Source organism: Typopeltis vanoorti, chromosome 6, assembly GCF_054136105.1.
Source record: "Typopeltis vanoorti isolate ZY-2024b chromosome 6, IOZ_Tvanoo_1.0, whole genome shotgun sequence".
Lineage (NCBI taxonomy): Eukaryota > Metazoa > Arthropoda > Arachnida > Uropygi > Thelyphonidae > Typopeltis > Typopeltis vanoorti.
This window is the reverse complement of record NC_143554.1, coordinates 39,966,495-39,972,713: the sequence shown is the minus strand read 5'-3', so window position 1 is coordinate 39,972,713 and position 6,219 is coordinate 39,966,495. Positions and strand designations below refer to the sequence as shown.

At 32.9% G+C, this 6,219-nt stretch overlaps 1 pseudogene; it reads left to right on the top strand.

Moving 5' to 3' along the window:
• The first annotated feature begins 3,907 nt into the window (after window positions 1-3,907).
• On the top strand, window positions 3,908-5,003 carry LOC150105398 (lysine-specific demethylase RAD23A pseudogene; annotated as a pseudogene).
• The last annotated feature ends 1,216 nt before the right edge of the window (window positions 5,004-6,219 follow it).

Sequence of the window (6,219 nt, the reverse complement as noted above, 5' to 3'; positions counted from 1 at the left end):
ACTCTCTGATTCTAATCTTTGAGTTTCTTATTCGGTTTTAAAACTATGTGGGATTTAATATCCCCTTAATTTAAGTAATGTTTTCATTGCCGAAATGAAGCTTATTAGCTCTTTATACTTAAGTAAGTCTCCTTAATATCCAAATGTAACTGGGTAGTAATTTTTCTCTCTGGTTGTTCATTGCATATTATGTCTGCGTGGTTAGCCTAGTGGCTTTGCACTTCGCAACCATATGCCTGGGGAAGGAGTGTCCTAGGTTCTATTCCCGTCAGTGACGAGAGGAGCTTGAGGATCTTCCTCAGCCATAGCCAAGTTAGCCGCTCTTGGGAGTGGACAGCAGGGTTTTTCTCCCCAGTTTAGCTGGGGTTTTTCATCCCATAAACAGGCAAACGGGCCCCGTGAACACACACAGATACAGTCAGGAATACCTAAGACGATCCCTCTAGCCATAGGTCTGAATTGTGAGCTATGCCGGTCCCCAGCCAGGTTAAAAACTAGGGGGGGGGTTTGAAGTGATGCCGTACCTCCCCGTAAAAGGGTCTCACAGCCGTTGAATCACCATACGAAATAAATAAATAATTGCATATCATGGTGGATGATTTCTTCTTTTTCTTTAGTGGCAGGAATACCGTAGCATCCTGTACTTTGATCCATGCTCTTTCTCCTATCCATTAATGACCTCTCACTAACTGCATATCAGATCCATAGTTTTGGTGATGAAAGTACATTCCATTTCTCTCCTTTATTTGACAATTTTAACTCAAATCATTGAAAATGTTTCAAAATATTTAATAATCAGCATCTTAAAACATTGATTTTCTTGATATTCTCAGCTGGGATTATGAAAACCCATTCAATTCTACTGCGGTCAAAATACTGTTCAGTCATTTCTCTTAAGAGAAATCTCCCTTCTCTTCCTTCTCCCTAACCTTTAATAATAATACTTTAGCTGCATTCAAACCAGATTTCGCTCCTACTTAACTTTGTACTTCTAGCACAGACTTATCACATCGGGACTATTCTCTTTTGCCGAAGATTTTCCACCTGCATAACTCTTAACCACCACTATCATATCCCAATTCCTCCTAAATTAGAATGTTTTCCACACATTTGAGAAGGAGATCAAACCATCCATAAAATTGCTTGATGCTGAACATAATAAAGGCAATTAGTTTAGTGAATGATCTGTCTCTCAGTCTTCTGCTGAGCATAAGAAGGCGGAGAAGATTTTCAATGGACACTGCGCCACTTCATCATCAGTCCAGTTTCCTTTAAGAATACACAATAAAAAGAGAAGCATCAGCTGGCCAACTTTCGATATCACTTCAAATTATTCGATCCAACTTCTCATCCTCCTCTTTCATTTCATCCATTTCTGTGCTCTGAAACAGATTTACTTGCACTGTTTTCCTCAAGGACACCTCCTCTACCTATTCACGAAACACATCAACCTTAACCATTTATCCACTCATACACACCGTACTCTTATGTTATACGTTTCATGATCGCTATGTCGGATTGATATTAAAAAAAATGCACTTAGGAAATTGGAAATGAAATTAAATTAAAACCCATTAAGCCCATTGGATTTTTAAAACAAAAAAAAGTTTTAAAACTCTTTGTTTCATTGCTGTCACTGCAACATATTCCAAGAGAAAACTATAGAGCGATCATACATGTAGAAAGGAACACTGAGATAAAATGAATAAAAAGAGAGTTCATGAGATAGATAAATGCATTTCCACAGACATGTAGATATACCAAAATGCATACACATACTTGATAAGAGTCACAATAAAGACACCTATTAACTAATCGGAATCTCGAAGACTAGCCAACATACAACGTACTAAAATGAATTAAATACCACATTGCAACTAAGGGATAAAGAAAATTACATCATGATAACAACATTTCAAGTCATTTAAGCCTTCATGGGTATTCATATGGAAATTTCAGAAAAATAAAATAAAATAAAGAAGAAAAATATTAAAATTTTTTAATTAAACAAAGACATCTAAATCAGTAATTTAAGTATATTATTCGCTTATTAAGGTAGAATATTCCTTGATCTTATTATCCCTCCTCTATTCTGCGAATCTACCAAGGCTTTTGCCTTCAGCCAAACAGGGCAATCGAACTGGATAAAATTCTACATTTTTAATAATTGATGAAATTCAGTTTTACAGACCATTCTTTCAAAAAAATCAAACAAACATTTTAAGATTATTTTGACCATTATATGTAATATATTGTGTAAATTGCGTCCATAAGACTGTTAAATGCATACTATAGCAGTACCGTGGGTTGATTAAGGATGACAATCCTGAAACCCTGCTTCACGGATCAAACATGAAGCATATCAAATCATTTAAGCCTCCAGTAAATAGGACGGTGGTCTCACACCAGCTGACGAAAATCATCTGCTTCAGATTCCGATTGGAATCTGAAATAAAACAGATGTAAAAAGTAAGATTTGAAAAATTTTGTTACTTTATGAAAAAGGGGGATAATAAATATCCATTTTATAGGGTGTCAATGTAGTTTTGTGGCAAAGCAAAAACACATTGCAGGTTCCATTATTCGTCGAAGACCAGAAGAATATTTGTACGCATTTTTTCAGCTGATTCTCGAGCGTTAAATTCGAGTTTTAACTCTACACTTCAGAAACTCACACTAATTCAGATAAATAATATATCGGTTAGGATTTATGAATACAAGATGTCTGCCGTGCTGTCTTCCCGAATTCTTCAAAACCATCAGTGATCATGAACTCAACTATGGTGGCCACTGAAGGTGGCGACCTACTGCATACTGATTTCCAAAATTTAGCGAGGGCTATAAGAGCTCCACCTACTCAATTTTGGTAATAAAAGGAGTTAAATGGTTTACTTGTTTTTGTTTGTTTACTTTTTACTTATATTTACTTCTTTTATTTACTTATTTTTGCATTATTTTATGCCATGTACACAAGCATTATTGGCCTTAAAAATCTCAAACGTTTCGAAAGTGATCGAGAATCTACAAAAAAATACAATCCCTCTTCGGCTAAACTTCCTTGTAATATTGTAATACTTAAAAGTCGTACCATAACTAGATATATTTGCGCCCAGAGAACACTCCTAGTTTACTTCAAGGAACAAAATGGACGAAATGCTAATTATACGCCACTTCCTTTCAATTATTATTATTATTATTATTATTTGTGGGTGTTGATTTTACAAACAGTAAAATCAACACCCGGCTTGTGACCACTATAGAAACACAACCATGAAACCACCACCCTCTGTCATCTATTATCTTCCTCAGATAAGCTCTGCTAAGCTTCGAGGAAGAAAATTACTAACTTGCAAGTATCTGTTATACACACCTGTAATGCGTTATAAATATTATATACATATAATTACTACAGCAACTATGTATGCAATTCATGTGAGACATAAAAAAAAAAAAATAAATAAAATAAAAAAAAAAAATTTCTTTATAATCCTTATTGTAAATACTGTAAATATTATTATTGTATGTAACTTATACTGAGACAATAAAAAAAAAAAAATAAATAAAATAAAAAAAAAACTATTGTATATATGTATGTGTAAATATTTTAGCAGTGAACAAAATATTATTTATTTTAAAAAAAAATTATTATAATTTAAAAATATTAATAACTCGCCAGTATTTGTTATTCACAATTGTAATGTATTATAAATACTATGTATATATATATACGTGTATATAAAACCATTGTTGTATCTATGTATGTAATTTATCTGAGACAATAAAATGTTTAAAAAAAAAAATATTATTATTATTATTATTAACTGTCTTCGACTACTAATGACTGTGGAGTAGTATAAATGTAAAAGATTTCTTTAGTCTCATTTAATTGTTATTAAGTAATTTGAAGATGTTGGTTACTCTGAAAACGCTTCAACAGCACACTTTTACGGTAGAAATTGATCCAGTTCAAAGGGTGAAGACATTTAAAGAGAATGTAGAAGTTGAGAAAGGCAAAGATTTTCCTGCAGCTTATCAGAAATTAATTTATGGAGAGAAAATACCTGTCGTTGAAAGTAGATTAAGTGAATACAACATTAATGAAAAGAAATTTGTTGTCATAATGGTAACCTAGTCTACAGGCTCTAGTGATGAACACAGTGAAGTAAGTGACACAAGTAATCCTAATACTCCAGGAAGTACTTCTAAGTAGCTGCTGCTCCTGTAAGTGATGAAAGATCAAATACCACTGAAACCTCACCTGATCAGCAGAATGTAACAATTGCAGTTGAAGACAACAACAGGGATATCCGAAATATCATCTGCTGAATCTGCTCCTCTTCTTGGAGATGATTATCAAAGAATGGTTCAACAGATAATGGTCGATGGAAGAGAACAGGTAGAGAGGGCACTTGGAGCAAGCTTTAATAATCCTGACAGAGCTGTAGAGTATCTCCTTTCAGGCATTCCCCAAGTTGCCCCTCTAGAATCTCAGGCATCGCAGGAAACTTTGCCTAGTGATATATCTACCAATAGACCTACTCAGGAAGAAAGAGCTGACAGTTTAGCCTATTTACAGTCACAGCCTCAGTTTCAGCAAACGAGACAAATCCTGCAGCAGAATCCTCAGCTGCTAAATACTGTATTGCAACACCTTGGACAGAGTAATCCTCATTTATAACAGATAATATCACAGAATCAAGGTGAATTCTTAAGAATGCTAAATGAATCATTGAGTGATAGTACAGAACATTCAGAACAGACAGGGGTTGTTACAGAGAGAGAGAGAGAGAGAGATCGGCGATCAGAGTGGTAGTCCTGGTGAAGGAGGCTATGTTCAAATATCTCCCCAAGATCAGGAAGCTATTGAAAGACTAAAAGCACTTGGTTTTCCTGAATATCTAGTTATGCTGGCTTACTTTGCATGTGATAAAAATGAAAATTTAGCTGAAAACTTCCTTTTGTCCCAAAATTTTGGTGACTTACATGAATCGATTGAAATTTAGTTTTAAGTTTTAAGTTATGTGCTTTGTTTAATATGTTGAATTGCGTGCACATTAGTTTATCATTAGAAAGAAAGGAGAAGTGAGCCAGGTTTTTCCAGATGCATATGAATGAAATTCCACTATGATATGTGCTTTATAATGTTACTTAACTCATTAAGCATGAACATGAACATATTTCTGTAAGACTGAGTGCACATTCTTTTTTAAATGAGGAATGCAGAGAATCTGTAATTCACTATGGGCTGAATGTTTTTTAAGACAATTTTTAAATGTTCAAAAAATAAAAACAGTGCATTTGGGATGTTTATAAGTTATTATAATTAACATTGTTTTAGGCAACACGGTTAAAATTTCTTTAGCATAATAAGCATAAATTTGTCATTGGAATCATTGAATGAACTGGTTTGATTTGGCCTCAGGTTTCATTTAATATTATTTATTTAATATTTTAGAACTGTTAAGATTCAGTATGCTTACTTTGTTTTTGCATGGATTTCCAGAATTTCTCTCTCCGCCACACACATGAAAATATTGTTATGGAAGGTTAAAACTTGATTACAAAAGTTTAGTATTCCATTAAAATAACTATCTTTGTATTATTCAAAGGTTTTTATTAATGGAAATATTTAATGAGAAATATTTAGTGTTGCATGGTTTAAGGCTTCTTTCACGATACAATTATTTTCCAGCGTTCTATGCAAGCAGTTTGAGAATATGGAACTTGTAATTTAGCTGTATAATATATAGTATAAAAAGAAAAAATTCTTTAGCAAGTCTTCATTATTTCAGATAAAGATTTTTGTATAGTTCTAATGCTATGTTTCTCATATTGGTTCAGAATTTTAATAGATTATAAAGACTATTTTTATTGTTTAATGCATCTTCTGCTTTTAGCTGCAGATTGCTAAAAGACATATTTCATAAACACAATTAAGCCATGCTTTGTTACATTATCAAAGAAGCAAGTTTTCTCCTATGTCTGAAATAATATTGCAAACAATTTATTTAAAAATATTTTATTTATGAAATATACAGCTTAATAATAAAAGATGTGTACATGTAATTAGTCTGACTATAATGATTGGTTTCTTTGAAAAGACAGTTTTGCATACATTGTTATGAAATCTATTGCAAGCCCTTTTTTTTTGTTAAACTTTGAGATTGATCTTATTGTGTCTTTAAAACTAATGTATGTGCAGCATTACTAGCCATATTT